Source organism: Megalobrama amblycephala, linkage group LG15 (genome assembly GCF_018812025.1).
Source record: "Megalobrama amblycephala isolate DHTTF-2021 linkage group LG15, ASM1881202v1, whole genome shotgun sequence".
NCBI lineage: Eukaryota > Metazoa > Chordata > Actinopteri > Cypriniformes > Xenocyprididae > Megalobrama > Megalobrama amblycephala.
The window spans coordinates 1,156,188-1,182,066 of NC_063058.1; the positions used below are offsets into that span (position 1 = coordinate 1,156,188).

General features: G+C 38.6%; 1 pseudogene and 1 gene segment (V, D, J or C); one reads left to right on the forward strand and one right to left on the reverse strand.

Moving 5' to 3' along the window:
* LOC125247272 overlaps positions 1–25,879 on the forward strand; it is a 241,774-nt pseudogene that overhangs the window by 157,131 nt on the left and 58,764 nt on the right.
* The window catches only part of LOC125247270, a 213,203-nt gene that overhangs the window by 127,447 nt on the left and 59,877 nt on the right, over positions 1–25,879 (reverse strand).

Below are 25,879 nucleotides of genomic sequence, written 5' to 3' on the forward strand. Positions count from 1 at the left end.
TATAAATGTGCAGGTGCAGGAGGAGAAGTTTCTCATAATGAAGTTTCTAATCTCATTGTGTGTGTCTCTGCTGGTGCTGATTAATGGTGAGGATTTTATATCTCTAACAATACAGAAGTGTGACCAAGAATATGGTATTAGAATGACACATATATGTACAATGCTTTCCTATTATGAAAACATAATGTTTATATTCTGTATTTGACAGGTGGAATAATCGATGGACAAACACCAGGTAATATTTCAACACTTATCATGAACTATAGTCTTAAATCTTCCTCTTAGTTTTGTTTCTCCCAGACTGTGTGTTCAGTCATCTCAAAATTTCAGCATCATGTTGAAGGTTCGATATAAATTAAGTTCAGTTGTCAGCATTTGTGGTACTTTGTCATTGTTTTTACATTTCCATTTGCAAGTTTTACAATTTATATATATATATATATATATATATATATATATATATATATATACAGTGTTGCCACAGTTACTTTGAAAAAGTAACTTAGTTACTTTACAGATTACTTGATTTTAAAAGTAACTAAGTTACTTTACAAGTTACTTTATTCGTTACATTCAGCAGCTGCCGACAACATAAAAATGACAACCGGTTTTGCCAACACTCACTTTATTGGAAGTGTATTTTTAACAGTAACATCAACAATCTATCTCCTGACAATTAAAGTTGAACTTAAAAACTATTTCCTGAAAAAATACATGTTTTTACAAAAAATAAAGGCAGTCTTTCTTGACTTAACATAAATACTTGTTTTAATAAAAAATAAAATAGTCTTTCTTGACTTCACTTAACATAAATACTTGTTTTAATAAAAAAATAAAATAAAGAAAAAGACTATGAAAGAAGAAAAGGCTGTTCTGTGAGGCAGCGCGGCATTGACAGTGGTAGGGATCTTGTTTATTATGGCACAAAACGAGGGCGAGTCAACCGTATTTAATGGCAGCATTTCCTCCACAACAAACTGCCCGACTAACTTCTTCAACTCTCCCCCACTTACTGGTTTTGCACCGAAGTCCAGCTTTTGTTGTTTGGGTGGTCGGGACCTCCTGCTCTCTGCTTCTCATCACCTGGTGTGACTTGCTCTATAAGTTTGACTGCGCAGTGCTGCGACTCCAAATGTTTTTTTCAAATTCGACGTAGTGTTTTTGTAGCTAGATAACACTTTGTCGCCGCCAGCACAGAGTCTAGAATGCATCTAGAAAAGGCACATCTCTCGCCTCCCTCCATTGTTTACGTTTGTGTCGCTGCGTGGTACGTACACATGACGTGAACTTCATGCATGCTGAAAACGTGACTTGTCGCATACGTGACTTCACTCCCCGAGATGCAAGAAGAAATAAATATATATTTTTATTAAGGAAAATGACAAAAATAGTAACGCACAGTGACTTGGTTAAGTAACTTTAATCTGATTACTGGTTTGGAAATAGTAATGCGTTAGATTACTCGTTACTGAAAAAAGTGGTCAGATTAGAGTAACGCGTTACCGGCATCACTGTATATATATAGTTACAACACCACCGATGTATAAAGCACATGACTAGGAGAAAAGAGTCAAATAAGTCTTTTACTAGAAAATCTAATACAGGAACAGACAGGAACATACACCATAGTAGACACGAACGACACCCAACAACCAAGTAAACAGAAACAGGAACTTAAATACACTGATTGATTAACACAATTGACGAACAGCTGTGATGAATGGGATTAGTGTCCATGGATACTGATTGTGGTGGGAAACTAGAACAAAGGAACATGTGACAGATGACAACAAACAAACTGAAAGTCCATGTGCATGTAACATTTATAATTATTATATACTATAATATTAATAACATTTATGCTGCAGTTCAGGATTAAGCTCACCCAATCACCCAATTAGTATTAAGAAAAAAAAAATATTTTTCTTTTTAAACGTCCAGGCAAGAACAGAATGTTTCTGACTGACTGACAGTTTCAGTTCATGTCTCTCCTTCAAACTCTGATCACAAAGCCTGAATGTTCTCTCTGAAGGTGCACTCCGGGATGCAAAAATCATACCCTGACAAGGTGCTCAGGGAAGGGAACTTGGAACTGTGTGAACGCCATCACTGCAGAAAGTTTTGTTCACTTCAAGTTCAAGCACAATACACTGTTGTCAAGTTACTGACCGCTACCATCATTTACCCCAAAATCTACTCCCGTGCCATGAGAACATAGCGAGAACCACACTATGAGTATATTTTGCTTCATTTCAGTCAGGACCACTTGAGTCAAAAATACCATAGACAATTCTTTTAGTAAATGTTTTACATTTTTATTTGCATGTTTGTTAAAGTTGCATTTGGCAGTATGGCTCTGTTCTAAATTCCCCATCCTTTTCATAAGCTCCATGAAAGTTAAGTCAGGGAACAGCAGCAGCTTCTGGGGAAAACCTCCCATTTAAAACTGGGAAAGCAGCACAGAATCCCCCTATTGAGAAGAGAGCATGCATCAATGATAACACTGATTAAGTTAAACACAAGTTTAAATGAGGAGCTGGGGGAGGAAGTGGGTTGCAAGCAGCGTGCAGTGGAAGCAAAGTTTGAAAGTCACCAATTGAGTGCATAGGAATAGGATCAGCTGATAGGGCTGGGTTAGAATTTTGACAATCAGCTGATAGCTGAGCTTGACTACGCAACCTGCCTGAACTGACACTGAATGCTTTATTGTAGTCAGGACCACTTGAGTAAAAAATACCATAGACAATTCTTTTAGTCAATTTTTACATGTTTATTTGCATGTTTTTAAAGTTACATTTGGCGGTATGGCTCTGTTAATTCCCCATCCTTTTCATGAGCTCCATGAAAGCTAAGTCAGGGAACAGCAGCAGCTTCTGGGGACAACCTCCCATTTAAAACTGGGAAAACAGCACAAAATCCCCCCCAAACAGACCATACCAGGCAATCCTCCCTTGCTCTTTTCCTGCTAAATCGAAGAGCTAGCAGAAGATCGAAATGATTGTTTCAAGAAGCTAATCTTATTTAGTTTAAATGAATAAGTCAATAGATCTACGTGAAGCTAGCAAGAGGAATGAAGCTAGAGCTAATGGAAGCAGTAATAAATTAAATAAATAACCCCATTGTAGCGGTTTGTACAGTTATTAATCAATTTATGGGTTATATATATATATATATATATATATATATATATATATATATATATATGAATCCTAATAAATCATAAAGCTTTATGATCAATTATGACGCATATATCAACCCAAGGGGGAATTAAACATATATTGTGAATTAATTACAACGAATTATAATCAATCACATATATGATTAGTTCTTGTTTAATAATTATTTAGGGAAACTATGTTTGTCCAGCAAACCCTAGCTCCTCCTAGAATATTATAAACGGATTTATTCTTTGGCCACAAGAATAAATTCATATTATAGCATCAAAGCATAAAGTGATCGAAAAACGTTAAAGTGACTTGGTTTTTGGTTGAATGAACAAACAGAACAATCGAGCATGAATAATGTGTTTAATATATGCAAACTACGACTACAGAGGTTATACGGCTATACAGAATATACACATATATACAAGAGTGAAAGTCAAGACAGGGAAAGAGAGAAAGCAAGTAGCAAAACCTAACAGTCCTTGAAAGCCAACACAGAAATCAGTTTCATTATCTAAGATTCAGAAACGGCACTTGCGTCAGTTTGCTTGCTGGGTTTCAGTTCAGTGCTGCTGCAGTTCATTGGCTTCTTCCGTTTCCGCTGGAGGGTTTGAACTGAGGACGTGAAAGTTAGTCTCGCCAGAGAGATGGTGGTCCCGAAGGATGAGCGTGATGGAAGCGCATCGCCGTGACATCCGGGAGAGACGTGCGTGAGTGGGCGATGGATGATTCAGGGCAGTCGGGAGAACACACAGAAGAATCCTGGTGCTCCTCTTTTATGACAGATAAGCCGACACACCTCCTTGAGGTGGAATAGCCAATGACATAGGTGCAAAGTTGGCGGGCAAGCGTTTCCTTTGTCTGGTCTCCTAACTGAATTTGCATACTTTATGACTATCAGATCGGATTTTGAGATGGAGTACTTTCTTCACAGCATCATTAAACAAATCGAACAATGCATTTGACAGCCATGTAAGATACATAGGTGAATGAGACGTGGAAATAGCTTTAAAATGAATCTAAACTTGACATATCAGAAAAGCATGTAGAAGAAGTTATGGTTTACAGACAAAATTCCATCATTAAAATGAACACTAGCACAAATACAGTCATTTAAACTAAGTCTAAACACTAGGAAGCATATATGCACTGGATATACGTGACGTCAACAGGCCTGAATTCAAGGCACGATTCGTCAACCTGCATGAAAATGCGTGCAGGTCCCCTACCCTCATAACCGAGGCCAATGCAACCAGGAGGACGGTCTTAAGGGACAGTACTTTTAACTCAGCTGATTGCAAAGGCTCGAAGGGATGGCCCCGGAGTGATGTAAGTACCAGGGAGAGATCCCAAGAGGGTATAGAGGAAGGGCGAGGCGGATTTAGTCTCCTCGCCCCCCTCAGGAACCTGATGATCAGATCGTTCTTCCCCAAAGACTTACCATCAACTGCATAGTGATGTGCGGCAATGGCGGCAACATACACCTTGAGGGTGGAGGGAGACAGCCGTCACTCCAAGCCCTCTCGCAGGAAGGAGAGCACAGATCTGATCGAACATGATCGGCGGTCCTCTCGGTGAGAGGAACACCATTCGACGAACAGGTTCCACTTCAACGCACAGATGTTCCTTGTAGAAGGAGTTCTAGCAGAAGTGATAGTGTCTACAACTGGCTGGGGGAGATCACTTAGAACCTCCGTGTCCCATCCAGGGACCACACATGTAGTTTCCATAGGTTGGGACGTGGGTGCCAGAGGGTGCCCCGTCTCTGAGTCAGAAGGTCCTTCCTTCTGGTGCTGTCGCGAGGAGCGTCAGGTCCAAAAAACAGGTCAGAGTGGGCCAATACAGAGCAAGACCTGCTCCTCGTCCTCCCTGACTTTGCACAGGAGCTGTGCGAGAAGGCTCACTGGGGGAAACGCATATTTGCATAATCCCCGGGGCCAGCTGTGTGTCAGAGCATCCGTGCCGAGTGTGCTGACGGTCAGGGAATAAAACAACTGGCAGTGAGCAGTGTCCAGGGAGGCAAACAGATCTATCTGTGCAGCTCCGAAGCACTGCTGTTGTTTTAGTTCACTCGAAGCTGATAGGGCTCTCTGGCGATATCCCAAATTAATCCCAAATACTGACATACGTCGAACATGACCGACTGAAAGGGAACTTTTTGCAAGAGTGGAAGTGTGAGAGGGAGATGATAATCATTGCCTTGAGGTTTCTCAAGGGCTGATGGTGGATGGATCCAAGCAGCGCAGGTGGAATTGGATGCCGGTGACCATACTTTTGAATCTAAGGGCTGCAGAAGACTCCAGATCATCATAATGAAAAAAAGAGATACCATTCCAATTTTCAAGAAGCAAATACCAGAACCTGAGATCTGATCTGCAGCCTGCATCTAAGGTAGCTATGTACTTAAGATCTTTAACTGATTTGGATAGATCGAGGAGTCTGGCAATAAAAGACCTGCCCTTTGCTTTCTGCAAAGAAAGCAAATCTCTTTTGGAAAAAGATACAGACATCTGAGCATTTCTCATGATTTCTCTAATGCAATTTAATTTCTCAGGGGGCAACGAGGCTTGCATTAGGTTGGAATATAATGTACAGCCTAAAAACTCAACTTTAAGAGGGCCTAAAGTTTTTTCCTCAGAAAGTGGAACACCCAAATCGGCGAAAGTGTGTTTTAGCGCCGAGATGCATCGTTCTGGCTTTGCATTTTTATAATCCACTAGCAGAAAATCGTCTAAAAGATGGAGCATGTGTGGCGATTTGCAGTTATTAAGGAGAATCCAACACATCACCTCTGACAGTGAATCGAATATTTTTGGACTACTGCAACAGCTAAAGGTGAGCCTGACCAAAAAATATAATTTTTCCCTCCATTTAATGCCAAATAATGGCCACTGCGATGGATGTAAAGGCATAACTTTAAAGGCATCTGAAATATATGCCTTTGGGAGCCATGTGCCCCTGCCTGCTTTTTTTTATGAATTTAATTGTGTCGTCGACGGTTGCTTAAAACAGAGAAAATGGAGCTAAAGGAATAAGACTGTTAATACTTTGAGCAGCATCATTATGAGGGGCAGACAAGTCAAAAATTAAGCGCTTTTTCCCTGAATATTTTCGAGTTGCGATCCCTATAGGATTAATCCAACAATTTGAGAAAGGAGACTTATCAAATGACCCAATCAGAAATTCTTTTTTAACGTCCTTTTCTAACAAGGAATCGACAATTTCAGGTTCTTTTACAGCAGAAAGCAAATTTTTACAGGAAAAAGAATGATTAGGCAACCATGACAACCCTGCAAGAAAACCTTGGACAAGTCTCGTTATTAATTAATTGACAAAACAGCGGTTAAGATGATTTCTCAGTTCCTGTCCCAGCTTTTGGAACTTTGACTGGAGTTGATGGCTTTATTTCTTTTTCTCCTTTTCGTCTTGGGCACACAGATTTTGGGTGGCCATCCCTGCAGTAACTACAAGCATGAACATATTTACAATTATAGAATTTACAGACATTTTCACTTCTCAGAAAACAGGATTTGCCGAGGACTTAGATGTTGAAATGGACTCCAAATCCTGGATTCCTGAATTCATGTCGGAGAGCAAATACTGAAGCTGGACAATGCTGACAACACTGGGTCGTTGCTTTGGACCGAAGAAGAGTAGACTGCTCGGGCTGAGACGGCAGAACCATCTGCTCGCTTGGGTACAGCATCAGCTGAAGTGGAAGCCGGATCGAGGCTTATGCATAGCTCCAGTCGGAGCCGGGATATCGTGTCTGTACAAAGTTTCCAGTAACTTGGGCAGTGGCCAGTCAATGATGCTGGGAGGACTAAATGATATACTCGCCAAGCGAGAGCTCTGATGGACAGAAGCATTGCTTTCATCTTGAATGGCTTCCTCTGCTCGACCTATTAGTTGCTAGGATTCTTCGATGGATTCAACTTGCCATTGATCTTCATCATTTGTAGCGGAAGACATGGTCAACAGTTGGATGAATACAGCAAAATACAATAGTAATCTCATCTTATTGCAAGTCGCGCTCTTGCAAGCAGTGTATTTAAATAAGGCACCCTGTTTGAAAGTCACCAATTGAGTGCATAGGAATTGGATTAGCTGATAGGGCTGGGTCAGAATTTTGACACTCAGATGTGATGTATGCAATTGTTTTGATAGAGGGAAACAATATACATTTCTAGTTTCAACATTATTTTTTTTTTTTCCTTAAATAAATTATATATTTTAATTAAAGCTGAAAGCAGTGATAGACAAGCTCTGAAAAAAGGGCACACATTTTCCACATTTCCTGCTGCAAGCTGGCGGCACTATGACAGTAAATTAATTTTGACACATAGATATCTTCAGGCCCAGACTCTTATCAAACACAAAGTTTGGGGCAGATAGGACATTGTTTGTTTGATTTACAACAACTTCCTGTTTCTGGCCTGTTTAGCACTTGCTGACAATTTTTAATATGCTTCGAGGAGTCCATAACAGTGTTAAACATGTCACTTCCCATTGCCCAGCAGGTAGCACTATGACTATAACGGAATATGGGCACGGACATGTGTTCAGCACAGGACTCTATTCCAGGGGTTCCCAATCACATTCCTGGAGCCCCTAACACTGCATGATTTGTCTCCTTAATCAAACTCACCTGATTCAGGTCATCAGCTCATTAGAGGCTCCAACACCTAAGAAGAAATCGCATACTCTCTTGAGAAGGTACTTATTTGGAAAGGTAATTATTCCACGACCGCTAAAAAAGTATGTCCTATATAGTATAAATGTGCAGTATGAATTTAATCAGGACCTACTACATCCGACATGCTGTCATTGCCCTAACAGCATCAGTTGCATCAGTTGCATCACTTCACTGCCATTCAAAAATCCTTCCCTGTGGCCTCATGGGATAGTCCATGGTATGCAGTCGTAGGTCATCCGGGTACTTTTATCCTCTTAACCTTCACAAGGACACCAATGCACTAAATCATTCTTTGTTTAAATTAGTTCTGTTAGATTACTGTTAGATTTAATGTAAATGTAATTACCATGAAAAACTATACATCATTAAAAAGATCTAAGACTCAAGCTTCAGTATTTGACCTCTATTGGCCTCAGAGGGAAGCAGCAAAGCAACGGGAGGATCTACGTACTGTAAGCATTTTTGTGTTATTTCTAGTTTGATTTTAGTGCTGTGTCATTGCTAAGAAAGTTTGTTTACTGTATTCACATGGCAAGTCGCGTTTGTTCTTGTTTCGCTCTGAGTCAGTAAGTCGTGGCCAAAGCCAGCTTATAGTACTTAAACAGCTGTAATTTAGCATTTATTAGAGGGAAGGAGCCAAGCAACATGAGGATCTACATATTGTAAGTGTTTTTGTGTTATTTCTAGTTTGATTTTAGTGCTGTGTCGTTGCTAGGAAAGTTTGTTTACTGTATTCATGTGGCAAGTCGCGTTTGTTCTCGTTTCGCTCTGAGTCAGTAAGGCGTGGCCTGCTAAACTAATTAATGTTATATCAAGTGGGTATAAATCTGTGTAGTATACCACGGCAGCTCTCGTGTGAAGCTCTCATCGTGTGAAGACCGAAGAGTGTAAAGACCAGCGACTCTACCTGCGCGACTCCACCAAGTTAGGACACAGACAAGGCAGTTGAATATTGCTCTTTTCTTTTTCCTTCTTTCCTTCCTCTTTTATGCAGTTTGTACTTGTCTGTTCATCTTGCAACCTGCTTTAGATATGTGCTTCCAATTTCCCACTATTACTAACACTCGTAAATTGTGTGCCACACGTTGGAGGCAGTGCAATCATAACAACCTGCGTATTTTACCCATGTCATCTAGTACATTACTTTCAATTTCTATTGGTCTTTGGAATTGTCGATCTGCTGTAAACAAAGCAGACTTCATTACATCTATTGCTACTCATTCAGGTCTCCATCTCATGGCTCTGACTGAGACATGGATCAAACCAGAGGACACTGCCACACCGGCAGCCCTCTCCTCTAATTTCACTTTATCTCACACCCCACGCCAGATTGGGAGGGGTGGTGGTACTGGTCTGCTTATGTCCAGTGAATGGAAATTCAATCCTTTACCATCTCTCTGTGACAATAGCTCATTTGAATCACATGCAATTACCATCACCTACCCTGCTAAAATCCATGTTGTAGTGCTTTATTGTCCCCCAGGTCAGCTAGGTAACTTCTTGGAGGAGTTAGATGTGTTACTCTCATGAGGTCCAATTGGACCTCATCTACACACGCTGCTGCTACACTGATAATACACTGGTCATTCCACTACACACCTCAGACCACTTTCTCATCACTTTTAATCTCAACCTGACCCCTAACTCAACACACACTCCACCATGTTACTTTTTGGCGAAACCTATGCTCGCTCCCACTCTCCGACCTATCCTCTTTGGTCTCATCCACACTTCCTCCCCTAATCAGTTCTCAGAGGTGAGGTGTCCAAGTCGCATCATCTTGCTACTGGGGTACCTCAGGGCTCAGTGCTTGGACCACTTCTCTTCTCCATCTACATGTCATCATTAGGATCTGTCATTCAGGAACATGGTTTTTCCTATTACTGTTATGCTGATGACACAACTCTACCTGTCTACAACTCTCTAACTCTAACAATATTTTGAGTTTATTTTGTAAAATCTGAGAAAAACCTGTGTTGCAAATGAAACGTAGAAATTGGAATGTAAACAGTTAGCCAGTGATCTAGTATAATGTAATTTGATTGGCTGTTAGATTTAGTATAAAAGAAATAGAACTCTGCGAAACAGTCAGAAGCCACTGGACTTTGGAGCAACACAGTCTTTTGACCTACACGGAACTGCACAGTTAATTTGTAAGAAAAGTAAAGATCCTTAGTTTTTATTTTTTATGTTTTGAGATTCATAATTAAACAGTCAAACAAAGAACTTTGGATTCAAGACTTTTATTCACTGACGTTTTGTGTTGAGTACAAAAAAACTTTGAAGTCCTAAGCTAGTGAGTCAGTTTGTTGCACTCACACTACCTCTCATTCAAACCAAATGATCCAACAGTTGCTGGTTGCTGGTTGTCTGCCTGACAGCCATTTCTGCCTGGATGAAGGACCACCATCTTCAGCTCAAACTTGCTAAAACAGAACTGCTTGTGGTTGGTGCCAACCCAACACTTCATCATAACCTTTCCATTCAACTTGGGTCATCAACCATAACTCCTTCCAGGACAGCCAGGAACATTGGAGTGGTGATAGATGATTGTTTAAGCTTCACAGGTCACATTGCTACAATGGCCGGTCCAGCAGATTTGTTCTGTACAACATTAGGAAAATAAGACCCTTCCTATCGGAGCATTCCACACAAATTCTTGTCCAAGCTCTTGTTCTATCCAGACTGGACTATTGTAATTCTCTCTTGGCAGGCCTTCCAGCATGCACTGCTAAGCCTCTACAACTGATCCAGAATGCTGCAGCAAGACTGGTCTTTAACGAAATGAAGAGAGCACATGTCACACCTCACTTCATCAGTCTGCATTGGCTGCCAATATCTGCTTGCATCCAATTCAAGGCTTTGATGTTTGCCTACAAAACGAGCGCTGGCTCTGCACTGCTATATCTAAACTCACTACTTCAGACTTATGCGCCCTCCAGAAACTTGCATTCTGCAAGTGAACGGCGTCTTGTGGTGCCATCCCAAAGGGGCACAAAATCACGCTCACAGACCTTCTCCTGGTCTGTTCCTGGTTGGTGGAATGACCTGCCACACTCTATCTGAACAACTGAGTCTTTTAGCCATTTTATATTTTACTTTTCTTTTTTCGATTTAGTGAAGTAAAGTATGTAAAGGTATTTTATTCTGAAAAACTTATAGTGACATTTATGTCTTAATCTGTGTCTGAGGTCTTCAGCATCCACTGAAGAAAAAAAATCCTGTATGGACATCATGAAAATGCTTGACAAAACAAAGTCCCTCAGGACTTTTAGCTCAAAATTGTGCAGATTTGGAGAAATAATGATAGATTCTCACAAGTTTATGTCAGATTTCTATAGAGAGGAATAATATTTATTCAAATATTTATTCAATTTTTACCCAAAATGTGCCAAAGTAATCATTATGAGCACTGGATAGTCAATACTCTGATGTAGTTTTCAATTCACACTGGAAGCCTGAGGGCGCTTTATGCACATTCACAAATGTCACTCATGATGAACAGGCATATTATGTGACATTCCATGAAATCCATTCCATAAAGCTTCCAGAGATTGCTATAACATGCCGATAGAGACTTTTGAAAACAATAAACACACGGTTGTGATGATGTTTATTTGTGTTCTTCATTCAACTTTTAGTACTTTCATAACAATGGTGTATATTTATAATGCAATTCTAATCGACATAGCCTTTATCAGTGTGCAGAATACTATAAAGGAATATATTTTCTGATTTTTCTGAAGCCACATCAGATCACAATAGATTATTTAAAACACTTATGTTAAAAATTAAGTTTGGAGCAAACACATGGTTTTAATCTCATAAATTGTCAAGTATTGATGGTGTGTTAAGCTAACATGCTAGCTAGCCATAAGATGCACCTGCCACCTAGCTGAGCAAATTTGTTATTTTTATGAATAATATTGATGAGTAAAGCTCACTGAAATGTTTCTTTTTTTTTTTTCAAGAAGGGCATTTGATACAGTTTTAAAGAAGGTTAAGTGAGAAGTTTGATCAAAGAAATAAGGGATTAAAACTAAGTGTGAATAGAAAGTCGTCAGTAAATATAATGAAGACAAAGAATAATAATTAGAGCCATAAGCAGGCCGGAGAGGTGTGAATGTGTGCAGGGAAGACTCAAACTGAATGGGGCAATTTGCACAACAATCAATAGAGATAATACACTGAATGGATGCTAACATTAGTTAGCATTTTAGAATAATCTCAAAATAAAATCACATGACATGATCTTGAAAAACATTTAAGAAAACTCAGAGTTTTACAGTTATCACCTTCAGATTTGAAATAGAACATGGTCAGACTGTGGCTTTAGCTGCAGTGCATAACTAGATTAAAACAAGGCCAACTGCAGTTTTATTTTAAAAGACATTTCATAAAAAAAAATACATTTTTAATAACTTTACAATAGATTGAATTCATAACCTGTGTTGACTTTGTACATACTTCGTTTTTTTTTTTTTTTTTTTTTTTGCCTACTATATAATAGGGAAGTATGCGATTTCAGATGCAAATGCTACTGTGACGTCCAGTCCGGATAGTTTATTGTCTATGGATGTAAGTATGTCGCTTACCTAGGGACAGCAAGGGGGGTGTGGAAGTGTGGGTGAGGAAGATGCATTGGATGAAGCAGGTGAGCCCGATATGCGTGGCTTTTTAGCTTTTTGAGAGCGTCCCATGATGCAGAGTCTATTGTAGCATTCGTCAATGTAGTCTTCTAGGTGATCCAGGTCCGAATTGTAATCCAGTTTATTGTATTTGTGGGAGGTGAAGTGAACAAACAAATAAACAAACAAAGGAGAAAAAACAAGAAAAGTTTGCTGACTTCTAGCAGCAACGCGCTGCCATGTTCATCGCGGAGAACTGAGTTTGCGTTGGAGTGTTGTGATAGTATTTTGGGTGCTGGGTCATATCTCTATACACCATACAACTATACAATTTGCAGATAGAGAAAGCTGAAAACCATCAGAAGAGCGACAACAGAAACAATGATTAGATGGAGATGGATAACATTTATAGCAGCATGCGGTAAGGAACATTCTTCTGTTATGTGAAGATACTGTTGGCAGCAGTAGCTGCGTCTGATTTCAAAGGCTGCATCCTCTGGAGGTTACATCTGCATATGTCATTGAGGCGATCTCATTTAAGAAAAATAACCATTGGATTGCAAAGTAAGAAAGAAAATACAGTATTTTACTCCTCACAAGGAATAACCATCAATTTTATTATGGTTATTTTTCTTAAATAAGACATCCTTGATGATGTATGCAGCCTTTAAATGCGACAAGGACGCAGCCTCCGAAATGAGACACAGCTAGTGTCATACAGCTAGGCCTATAACGAAAAGACAATTTCCAAACAATAGGTTATTTGCACATGACGTCATTGCAGCAGCACGAATGAGTCTGGAGGGCAGGGAGTGATTTCTTCTATATAGGAATCCTATCAAAAACTCAAAATTCGTATGTTTTGCGTCGTTTATGGTTGCTCAAATCATTAAAATCGAGAACCCAGAAGGTGTTTATATCGTTTACATAACTTATTTCATTTTTTAACTTTAAAAGTTGTCGCCTTTTATAGCGTTTTGTGTCTGCAGATACTGAAATGAATATGGATACCTGCTTAACTTTTGTTTTTGACTTGGTTAAATATTCACATTCTTCATGCTATCGTTTGCAGGGAAGAGAAGATATTTTATCCCACTGAATGATAATTTGGTGTTTTCACTTCAGTTTTGTAGAATCGGAGGGTCACATTCAGGGGACACTGTATTTTTGTATTTATTTCATCAAATGACAACCAAAAATCAAACCCACAGAAGCTCATGAACAGTTTTGAAGTGGCTGTGTGCAAGTTATAATTATTCACAAGCGAGTGAGTCATACTCGCAAATGTAATGTTAATTATTACACAAAAACCAAATCTCCTCAAATCTTCCCTCACTTCCTCAACCAAAGCGAAAATTGTATTACACCGTCCAGTCTTTTTCCCCGAACGATGATGTGAGTTCCTATTACAATTCTCGATTCAGCATAAATGACCAACAATGGCGACATTTTTCACAATCATGACAGAAAATTAAAATACTGCCCTTAACATCACTTCCAGAAAGGCAGCGCGATATAAATAAACCAAACTAGAACTGAACACGGCGTGATGGCAGCTTCACATTTTCTATATCTACAGCCTCAATGACAGGCAAGTCTTTCAATTCAGTAGAAAAGTCGTTCCTCTTCATAACATAAGGATCACGTGCAACATATGTTGTGATTTTCTGTTTATACCTTTCTAAACTGGCAGAGTATGGACTTTTCTCCATCTCTTCCATTCTAATTTTCACTGCTTGCCCTCCACCGGAATTTTGCGCGTCACCAGAACCACGTGATTGCAAACAACCTATAGCCTATCTAAAATAGTGCACAATCGAGCAAGGGGGTTCACATCAGAATTTGAGGTTAATGTGTTACTAATAAATCCACCTGTAATACACTCAGTAAATTCGAGTAAAATCACAGGCTTCGCTTATCCCATGCGAATGTGCCACACAAAATCGAGGTCCCCAGATAATACTAATCCTGTGCGAATAGGGCTTTATATAGTGAAACAAATGTGTGTTTGTGTTATAGCATCAGGTTTGGGTGTGAGCAGAAAAAAAAATCAGATCAGTGTAGTAAGCTGAGCTAGAAAGTCCCTCACTTGTATGCACCTCATCAGACTTGCAACTTTTCAATAAATTTGCTGACACTTTGTGCAGCATCAAAATGTTTTTTTTGCATGCATATGCATTGTAATGTTGGCGCTGCCTCTGTGAGCAATTGAAAAGCAATCTCCACAAATGTCACATTTTAATTTATCTGGCACTGACAGTGACAGAAATTCAGTGGTTCACCCTTTTTAATGATTTAAACTCATTTTGAAGAATCTTTTTTAAAATGTACACATGCTTCTTTCTGACATCTTTGTGTCCGATCTCCCTTGCGCCCTCTCTATCACTGATACTGATGTTGGATCCCACCTTCACTATTGATAGGGAATTGTGATTGGATGGTAATTTTGTTATTCAAAATAAATTATGACATGACTATGGAAGCAGAATAGTCTCAATAATAATTCACTCAAAAGATAATGATGCACACATACATAGCCAATTTCACATGCATGAAAAAACAAATGTTTAGGATTTGTGTGTGTGTATTTTGAGACTTTCCTGGCAGCATTCCTCTCCCACCCAGGTCTGTCGTACTCTTTAGCTAATTAGATTTAAGCTTATCAATTGACTATTAATAATCATGTGAGGGCATGCCTACTTATAAACGTCTTAGAAAAAGCAATTTTACATACTGTCACAGTCACCAGTGAGAGTGCCTGTGGTTACCACCTGAGAGCACTCCGCCCTGGACTATTACTACACTATCATGGACCTCATTCCCCATAATCCTTTGCCTGGACTAATCAACCATAATTGTATTCAGCTGTTACTCATTAGCCTTGTTAACTCTGTCTATATAAACCCTGCTTACTCATTAATTCCCTGCAAAGTATTGTATGTGTAACACTGAATTTTTGAGTGTTTCTCTGGTTTTTATGTATCTTGGTTTGTGGACTCTCTGCCTGCTTTTGGATTACTCATTTGCCTATGTTGCTAGCCTTGTGTGTTTGTTTGTTGGTTTGGACTGTCTGCCTGTGTTTTGACCTATTGCCTGTGTTTGGATTATGATTGTGGATTACCCTCTAAATAAAACTGTATTTCGATCCTCAACCTTTGAGTCTCAGAGCAGTTACGTTACAGAATATTTCACCAGCTATGGATCCATCAGTTCAGATCAATCGCCTATGTCAAGGTCTTTTGTTATGGACTCCATGAACAATATCAGTTTAAGCTGATCCATGATGGTCCTAGAGGGTCACTCATTAAATTTCTGGACTATGCTCTTCTGTTGGCTAGCCCAGTGCTTTATGTACCTTCCTGTCCTGGTGTTTCTGCACCAGAGTCACCAGTCAATATGGCTGCCATACCAGAGCTTCCAACTGTCATGGCCGCCATTCCAGAGTCATGGCCGCTATGCCTGTGTCTTCAGACAATATGGCCACCATGCCAGAGCCTCCAGCCATCATGGCCACCACGCCAGAGCCTCCAGCCATCATGGACACTACGCCAGAGTTTCCAGCCTTCACGGGTTCCTCACCAGAGTCTTCAGCCATCATGGACGCCACATCTGTGTTCCCTGTCGTCATGAGAGCTGCACATAAAGACATTAAGGCTTTCCCTAGGCTCTTTGAGAACTTCTAGTCTGGAGGACACACCAGTCATGTCAGTGCGAGCAGCTGGCATCTCAGCAGCAATGTCAATTCTGGGGGTTTCTGAGGTAGGCCCACTGTCAACTGTCCTCCCCGTTATGGCGATGGCCATCTGGTGTGTTTGGGCCATACACTGCACTTCAGTTGATGAGTCCACTCAAGAGCCTGCTTTAGCCCATGAGATCACTCAAATCCCAGAACCCAGCCACGTCACCTACAAACTTCTTGTCTGTCTTGACGCAACCACAGAGGTCATCCCTGAGTCCCCTGTCTTGCCCTGATATGACCACAGAGGTTGTCCCTGTGCTCCCTGCCAGTTCAGACACAGCCCCTGTGGCCAACACTAACCTCACTGTGCCCTATGTTTAGTTTCACCTGATCAACCATGGTTGTTTACGGTCTTACCAGATATGCTGTGGTGGTCATCTGCTCCGCCGTGGGGGTCTTCAAGCCCATCTGTGCTGCTGTGCTGATCATCTGCTCCACTCCTTAGGAGGGTTGCTATGTCACAGAGTGCCTGTGATTACCACCAGAGGGCACTTCACCCCGGACTATTACTACAGTATCATGGACTCCATTCCCCATAATCCTTTGCCCAGACTAATCAACCATGATTGTATCCAGCTGCTCAACTAATTATTGTATTCAGCTGTATTCAACTCATTAGCCCTGTTAACTCCGCCTTTATAAACCCTGCTTACTCATTCATTCCCTGCAAAGTATTGTACGTTTAACACTGCATTTCTGAGTGTTTCTTTGGTTTCTTGTTTTTAAAACTACATTTGAATCCACAACCCTTGAGTCTCAGAGCAGGTATGTTACACATACATTCTAAATCATAAACATCTTAAAAACATCTAAATGTCTGTATGACATCTGACAGCAAATGTCTTAGAGGTATATGGCAGATGAGCAAACACTCAAAAAATACATCTTGCAGATGTGAATGCAGACATCAAATAGACATCTAGAGATGTACGTGTGCTATTGTGTTTGATGTGTTTGCTCTTATGTAATACATCTCTGAGATGTTTATCAGATGTTTTTTTACACAGTAGATGTTTTCTAGATTAACTGCTCTTTAGCAGGCATCTCAGATATGTACCTGTGTCATCTGGGTTATTACTCGTTACTAGTTACTCCTTTCAAAAGTAATATTATTACTTTATTTATTAGGCTTCTTGGCAACAGTAATTATATACACTACTAGTTATATTACACTTTATATTACTTTTACATAACAGAAGTGGTAATAGCATATTTTCTCCACAAAATTCTGACTTTGCATGTGTGCCTCTTTGTGAATGTTAAGACTATTTAAATCATTAATTTCTATTCATTTTACAAGGAATTATGCGATCAGGGGCCTCATGTATATGGAATTCATCCTGAAAGTGTGCATATGCACAAAAGTTTTCAGATTTATAAAACAATTTGTATGCCAGAACCTGCACAATTTTCCCTTTATAAAACCCAGTCAGCGGAAGATTGTCTGTACATGCATCTCCACCCCGTCTCCTCCCCAAAATAACCATATATGGAGCTTACAACACCTAGTTTTACTATGCATAACGTCATCTGCATATCATTTCCATGTATATTCCCATCCACGTGATACCATGTTTAATGGTACAAGACATAAAGAAAATATGAGATATATTGATGAATATTTCCGATATTTCTAGAACATCTGTATCTGTGTTTCCAAACACATTGATAGGCTTATTGTTAAAAAGACAAAAGAATGAAAAGCATTTATTTAACTGGTGGATCCAAAACGGTCAATATTCATATTCATGCATTTTATTCATATTTCATGTTAATCATTTATGGCTTATGGTTTATCAATATTACTTTTGATTTCATATATTCATGTACTCCTACACTATATATAAAAATACATTTCAGAGACGTGTTATTCTCAATCTTTTCCATTGGTCAAACAGTATTTTTAATTGCTTTAAACAAATCAAATCAAATTTTTCCTATAAGGTAAACATATATTTTAGGATGTTTATATAATTTTAATGGAAACAGGTATGTCTGACTCAGCGCCTCACTGACAAAATATTTTAAAAGTAAAATGTGCATATCTTACAGTTCCATTCAAATACAATGGTATTTTTCATAATATTGGCAAGACCACGAAAGGGGTTATCATTTGACTACTGACACCAGCATCACACCTGCATGCTGCACAGGCTTTACAGTACTGTGTATTCGGACTTATTCAAACCAGCCAATGGACCATTTGATCACTGAGCAAGTAATTTGGTGTATTTCATTACATTGTCTATGTTGCTAAGCCTTCTGCTTGGAATCAAGTGCGCATCATTGTTCGCATTAACATTTTCTGTAAATATGTTATTTAGAACACAATTTAAAGTGGAATTATCATTATCATGTTAAAACATTAAAACCCAGCATGCAACGGGAAAAGTGTTCAGAAGTAGCGCATCAACTACAAATATTATTTAAATCAATATAAAAAATGCTGTAACTTCTAAGATAATGATTTCATGACATTTTAGTGCTTAACTCCAAATTTTATGCAACATGTCTCCCTGTGATTTCACTTCTGCGACTGCTGTCATGATCATTCACTGCTCATATTAAGTTCATAATCCGTTCTGTCTCTTCCAATGACAAAGTTCCACTACATGCTCACATTCAAATATGCTAACCCAGAGAAATGTTTCTACACATGAAACATGAATCTAATAAACACACAATTATGACTACATAGGATTGCTTTTTTTTTTTTTTTTTTTATTTCAGCTATTGTTTTATAAGAATAAAGGATGTTTACATGAGAAATGCTAAGAAGGTGTAGTGATTAGTTTATTCTAAAATGCTATGAACAACATATTTCCTCTTCATCATGTGACAAAATCCACATTAGTTCACAATAGGAAGTTTATTCAAACACTCTATGGGGGTTTATAGTGAGTTTTGAGTAAAAGTGTAATATTAATCTCATTGATTGTCATGTGTAACTTTATGCTAACTGTAGCTATAATCAGAGGTGGGTAAAAGTACAAGTACTTATAGAAATATTTACTCAAAGTAAAAGCGAAAGTAATAATCTTAATAGTTACTTGAGTAAGAGTAAAAAAGTATCCGATGAAAATCTACTCAAGTAGCTAGTTACTAGTTACTTTGATATATATATATATATATATATATATATATATGTATATATTTGTTTTTAATTGACTGTAGGTCCACTGCCACATCCAACATCCACATTAGTGAGAAACTGCTTCTTTGATCTAGTGTTTGAACAGAATCGACTCAAAAGAGCGATTCATTTATGAATGGGGCATCGTTCATGAAAAAAGTGCGCTTGGAATAAACTACGCATTTCTTAACATGTATTGCATAAAAGTAACGAGAGGAACGTCACCCAACATGGCGAAGTAAAACTACAGATTTTTCATTAGAAATGTACTCAAGTTAAAGTAAAAGTACCCACAGTTAAATCTACTCTAAAAAGTACAAATTTTCCAAAAAAAAAATACTCAAGTAAATGTAACGAAGTAAATGTACTTCGTTACTACCCACCTCTGGCTATAATTCATCCCAGAGTAAAGTAGTGTCACAATCTGATGACTGATAAATTGTTTTTTGACTAATAGCTCTCAGGTTGGTGAATGGATCCAACCCCTGTTCTGGAAGAGTGGAGGTTTTCCACAATGGAATATGGGGAACAGTGTGTGACGATACCTGGGATTCTACACACGCAGCAGTGGTGTGTAGAGAACTGGGCTGTGAGGGTGTTATAGAGGCAAAGAGTTCAGCTTATTTTGGACAAGGTTCTGGACAAATATGGTTGGATGATGTCCAGTGCAGTGGGAATGAACCTACACTGAAAGACTGTTCATCAAGAGGATGGGGATCACATAACTGTAGGCACAGTGAAGATGCTGGAGTCATCTGCCAAGGTGAGTCAAACACAGTTATACAACGGATGCTTATTTTGTTTTATATATACACTACCAGTCAAAAGTTTGGAAACATTACTATTTTTAATGTTTTTGAACAAAGTCTCTTATGCTCATTAAGGGTGCATTTATTTCATAATAAATACAGATAAAACAATAATATTGTGAAATATTATTACAATTTATAATTACGGTTTTCTATTTTAATATACTTTAAAATATAATTTATTTCTGTGATGCAAAGCTGAATTGTCAGCATCATTACTTCAGTCTTCATGATCCTTCAGAAATAAATTAGGCCTGATCATCTCTCGTCCTTCGTTGTCGTCGTTCCTCTTTTATGCTTCTGGAGCTCATCCGTGAGAGACTCGAGACCGGTGCAACGCGCAGCTGATGCTCATTATCACTCGCGTCACCGGCCTTGCGCCGTTCCCTCACGGCTCTTGCCCGCCCTGCTCGTCACAGAATGCAACAGTGTTTCATGTTGTGAATAAAGTGATCATTTATTTAGTTAGTTAGTTTCCAAGAGTTTCATTAACCATGTTTGCATTTTAATGTATTGTATTTTTAGGGCTTGCATTTTATGGGCTTAAATTCAACATGGCCGTGTATTTAAGCAATGGATATTTCACTTCAAAACATTTCACACACATTTTCATTATTAAAAATTCAATAATGCATATTCACTTTTCAGATTTCACTTACAAAATATTCGATCTGTTTAAAAATACAACCTGTAATATTCGACAGGCAATTTTTGGTCCATTTTATTTCGCTTTACAAATTTACTTCCACAAATTCAGTGGTTAAAATTAGACAGAAAATTCAACATCGCACATCCGGGAACTGCAGGAATAGCAGTAGATTACCGATGCATGATCTCCATCTGCTGTTTGTCAACTCACCAGCAGGCTGTTAACAAAGACCAGAGCAATGGCTAGAGAGATGTATTAATTCGCAAAACAGATTCACAGAAATGTTGCAAGTGTATGTGATGATTATCAGGACCAGTATATATGTGAAAAAGCTGATGAAGACACTAGTGTTTACTTTGAATTCAATGTCTTCAGGGTTACATTCCCTGTGAATAGCCTACATGTAAGCAGCCTTCTCTAATGTGATTGAGATCATAACACTTCTCCCACTAAATGCTTATGTAGCCTATATTACAGATATTACATCTGAAGAATTACACCTTGGTTGCTCTCGGTTTTCTTAACCTATATTATAGCTTGTGCGACGCTGTGCTGTACTACTGGAGTTGCCCTCTCATACGTCATACTCCAGGATTCCCCAACAACACTTAACATTAATGGACTGAGGGTATGTTTACATGACAACGATGTACTAAAAACGTAAAAGTTTTTTTCTATGTGTGACCTTTTGGTTTCTCTCTGGCCCGGTTTGTCCCACCCTTCAAAAGCACGCAACTCAGAATGCGGATGATCAATATTTATTGTCCTGCACAGAGCAGTGGAAAAGAGAGAGTGTAGTAAGTGAAGTAGATGCACCTCTATCCACTCTCTAGCTCTGCAATATAACAAACAATTTGGCTTCTTAAATTTAATGCTTTGTGATCGTATACTAATTTTTTTATTATCAATTAGGGATATGAATAAACAGAGAGTCAAAATACGCAAAATACGCAAGTCAAAATACGCAATGTGTTCAGATTGGTTAGCTGGCCCAGTGTATCCAGAGCCATCGTGATTCACTGAAGCATCCGGAAACGCCACGCCTCTTACCATTTTAGTTATTACTGGTTACGTGGGCTTCGGTGAAAATGTAAATAATGGCGTCTATATTGCTGTATCAAATTGAGCGAATCAGACCCAGATGTAGAGGGTCAAGCAGAACCTGTGCAATCGCAGCTTTTAAAGGATGTTTATGAATGGTATTTCATTTAGTATTTGTGTCAAAGTGTTTAGATGCTGTCACTGCTGTTTGTTAGCTTTCAATATACAGTTTTATCCTGATTAAAGCTTTACTGTAGCAGAATACATGACTGAGTAGTAGCATTTTTGTAAAGGTAGCGTTTAATTTATAGCATGAACAGCTGTTTGTCTATGAACATAGAAGTTTGTTGGAGAAGTATGCACTAGAATTTAGCTAACTGGCTAGCGAAGCAAGAACACGTTGGTCTTTGTTTACGTCCTTGATGGAACCAAAAAATAGCAACAGAACTATACATTTAAAAGACATGTACAAACAATAAAATGTGCTTACAGTTTGAAGCCAATAAACAGCAGCTTCTGCTTTTAAAGTGACACATGCTGCGCGACATGGCCGCGCCCACTTTGTTGCGTGTTCCCGGGGGTGTGTTTTGCAGGGTTTATGATGTCACCAACCCATTGTAGTCCAAACCGGTCGTTTTTGTAGGCATTAAACTGCCATAACTTTAAAAGACAATATCTCTGTTTGCATTGAACTTTCAGTGCTGTAACTTTGCAGATGTTGTTTATGCTCAAGCAACAACATTACACACTAACTAAAGTTAAAAAAGTGAAATCGCATTGAACCACCCCTTTAAATATAAGATAATAATCATCCACTTTATATTAAACATAGAATAATAAAATGAATGGAAATAACATTTTTTTTTGTAAAACAACATGCTCTACAAAACAGTAAATTCTTAAATACCATTACACAAAAACAATTACCTGCACAGAGCAGTGGAAAAGACAGAGTGTAAGTGAAGTAGATGCAGCTCCATCTATTCGAAACACATTTCACTTGTTAGGGAGCACATGGAAGATGCCGCACATGGAAATAACGAGTTCATTAAAATGGAAATAAAACTATCAAATACACAAAAATATGAACAGAAAACAGACTCTAGGAATCAATTAGTGTTCAATGTGTGCAATCCCCTTCATACATCATCCAACATTCAACATGAAACTTTTATTTTTAACTTTTAATGTGGAGCAGTTCTCTCTAGCTCTGCTGCAGATTGTTCGAACACAATGGGCTATATCACCACCAGTGCAGCCAATAGGAACCCTTGAACTATGATATTTATTCTGTTACATATGTACAGATGACAACGTTATCAATACTGTCCATATTTACATGGATCTACGAAAAAAACAAAAAAAAAACGCTGTATTACGCATGCCAGACAAGAAGTTGGTAATGTCACTTTGCAAAAAAAAGACTAAATGCCTGCACACATATGCATTCGTTTACAGAGCGGTCAAGCTAAACGCGTATGTAAATTTACAGTATCCATCTTATTTTTCAAGTTTCCCTCCTACAGAAACCTGTTATAAAGAACATGCTTAACAGGCCATTAGACTAGAGATCAAACTCAGTATATACCTTATTGATGTACAATATACATAACACTATATATATGACAAACAGATGAGCCCAAAAGAATGCAAGGTGTTTTCTGTGAATGTGCAAGACTTCTGATTTATTAGCCGCTGTAGGGAAATAACGAGAAGAACATCAAAGTGCAGTGAACTGTAAAACTGTTTGCGCTACAAACCAGTGTGTTTATTATTAAGACAATACATTAAAATAATAACTGGTAAGAAATACCATTTTGTAATATCCAGCAGCATAACAAGCTGATTTGTACAGGTAAAAATAACTTAAAGCAAATGACCGAAGCTAGACACGTTAAAATTACAAATGGCCATGCCTGCTCTCTTACCTAAAAAATAAGGTGGATAGGCTATAAAAAGACCAACTTTGCTATATTGGTGATGCAAGCAGATGAGACCATGGAATGCAACTCGCTACACCGTACACCAAGCATTTTCTTTATAATGGTTTTCTATTGAAGAAAAACATGTTGCGTTAATATTCTGGGCTCATCTGCCTAACTGTACAAAGTATGTTATACCAAATTTGGTCTTCTATCATCACAACAAACCACTTTAAGCATGTTCTGTATGTGCAAAAGTGTTTTTGCTTATAGAGGGACCTTCTCTAAAGTTACATACGACATTGGTATGCATGTTTCTAACTTATAGCATTAGAAGAGATGTAAGGTGTCAGGTATGAGATGTATGAGATGTAAGGTTACAGGTGTCATACCTGACACCTGTAAGGTGTCAGGTATGATGCACACATTTTAGATCTTTGATATTGAATAGAAATAAACTGTCAAGTCATGTGTAAATATTGCTATTTTTACACTACCCTATAGGCTCGTATTTATTTGAATATATCAAAAATCTAAAAGGTATGAACACTTTACACTTGGTTTTATGACTGTAAGTCATTCTTTTTAGTTCAAATGGTGTATTGAATGTAACTTTACAGTCCCTAAATTTGTGAATATAGAACGTCCAGCGTCAAATCAACTTTATGCCAGTATTTCACTGATAAAACTTAGCATCAAACTGCATGTTATGTTCATATTCTGAGTGCATCTGATTGACTGTAGCCTAAATAGCATAACCTACATCACCAATAAGGTGTGTTTGGTCTTTTATATCACTGTGCTAGTCCATTAAGCTACATTAAGTGTTTTATAATGTCCCCATGTACGGTGGTTAAATCATGGACTATGGCGTATGAGGGAAACTCTAGTAATGCAGCACAGCACCATGATATAAAGCTAAGGAAACTAAACAACCGAGATAAATATGTCTTCCTCAGATGTAACATTTGATCTGAATATCAACATTGAATTGGAGGAGCATTATAATCTTGATCACATTAGAGAAGACTGCTTACATGTAGGCTAACCGTGAAAACATTGAATGAAATGTAAACACAGCTTTTGTGTCTTCATCAGCTTTTCCGCATATTATATACTGGCCTTGATAATCATTACATATTCTTAATGCTTGCTCCATTTCTGTGAATCCGTTTTTGTGAATGAATGAAAGAACAACTAACAGCAGATGGAGATCATGCATCGGCAATCTACTGCTATTCTTGCAGATCTGAAAGGTGAATATGAATCATTGATTTTTTTAATAATGAAAATGTGTGTGAAATGTTTGACCATGTTGAATTTTAGCCCAATAAAATGCAAGCATTAAAAATGCAATGCATAAAAAAGCAAGAACGGTTAACACAATGCATATATATATATATATATATATATATATATATATATATATATATATTATATTATATTATATTATTATCATTATTTTCAATTTAATCAGCTTTTTTTTATTTCAGAAACATTTGTCATTAATTTACATGCATAAATCTCACCAATAGCATGCACACAGTTCTGTTGTGTAGATTTGTGAGGTCATAGCACCCCAGGTGGTGATCTTAGGAAAAGTCAATCAAAAGGCTGAGTATGAGTACCGTCTCGGTTACAAAGGTAACCCTCGTTCCCTGAAGGAGGGAACGGAGACGTACGTCGGACAGACCGACGAATAGGAATCTCGCTAGAGAGGCCAATCTACTTCGAGTGTAACTAAAACGAGCCAATGCACATTGGCATGCAATCATATGCATCAGCTGCTCGCCTCGCAGCGCGGGTATATAATGAGCAGCAGGTGCGTTGCATCTTCAAGTTTTCGCTGAGGAGCCGAACCGGATAGGCAGCAGCATCAGCGGGGTACAGCGACTGTGGCGACGGGACGTACGTCTCCGTTCCCTCCTTCAGGGAACGAGGGTTACCTTTGTAACCGAGACGTTCCCATTCAGTCGGTCACGTTCGACGTACGTCGGACAGACCGACGAATAGGAATCCCTACCAAAGCGCCACAGGAGCTGCCCCCTTCCAGCGCTCTGTAGTAAGCCACCTGAACCCCCTTGCCTGAGGATGGTGG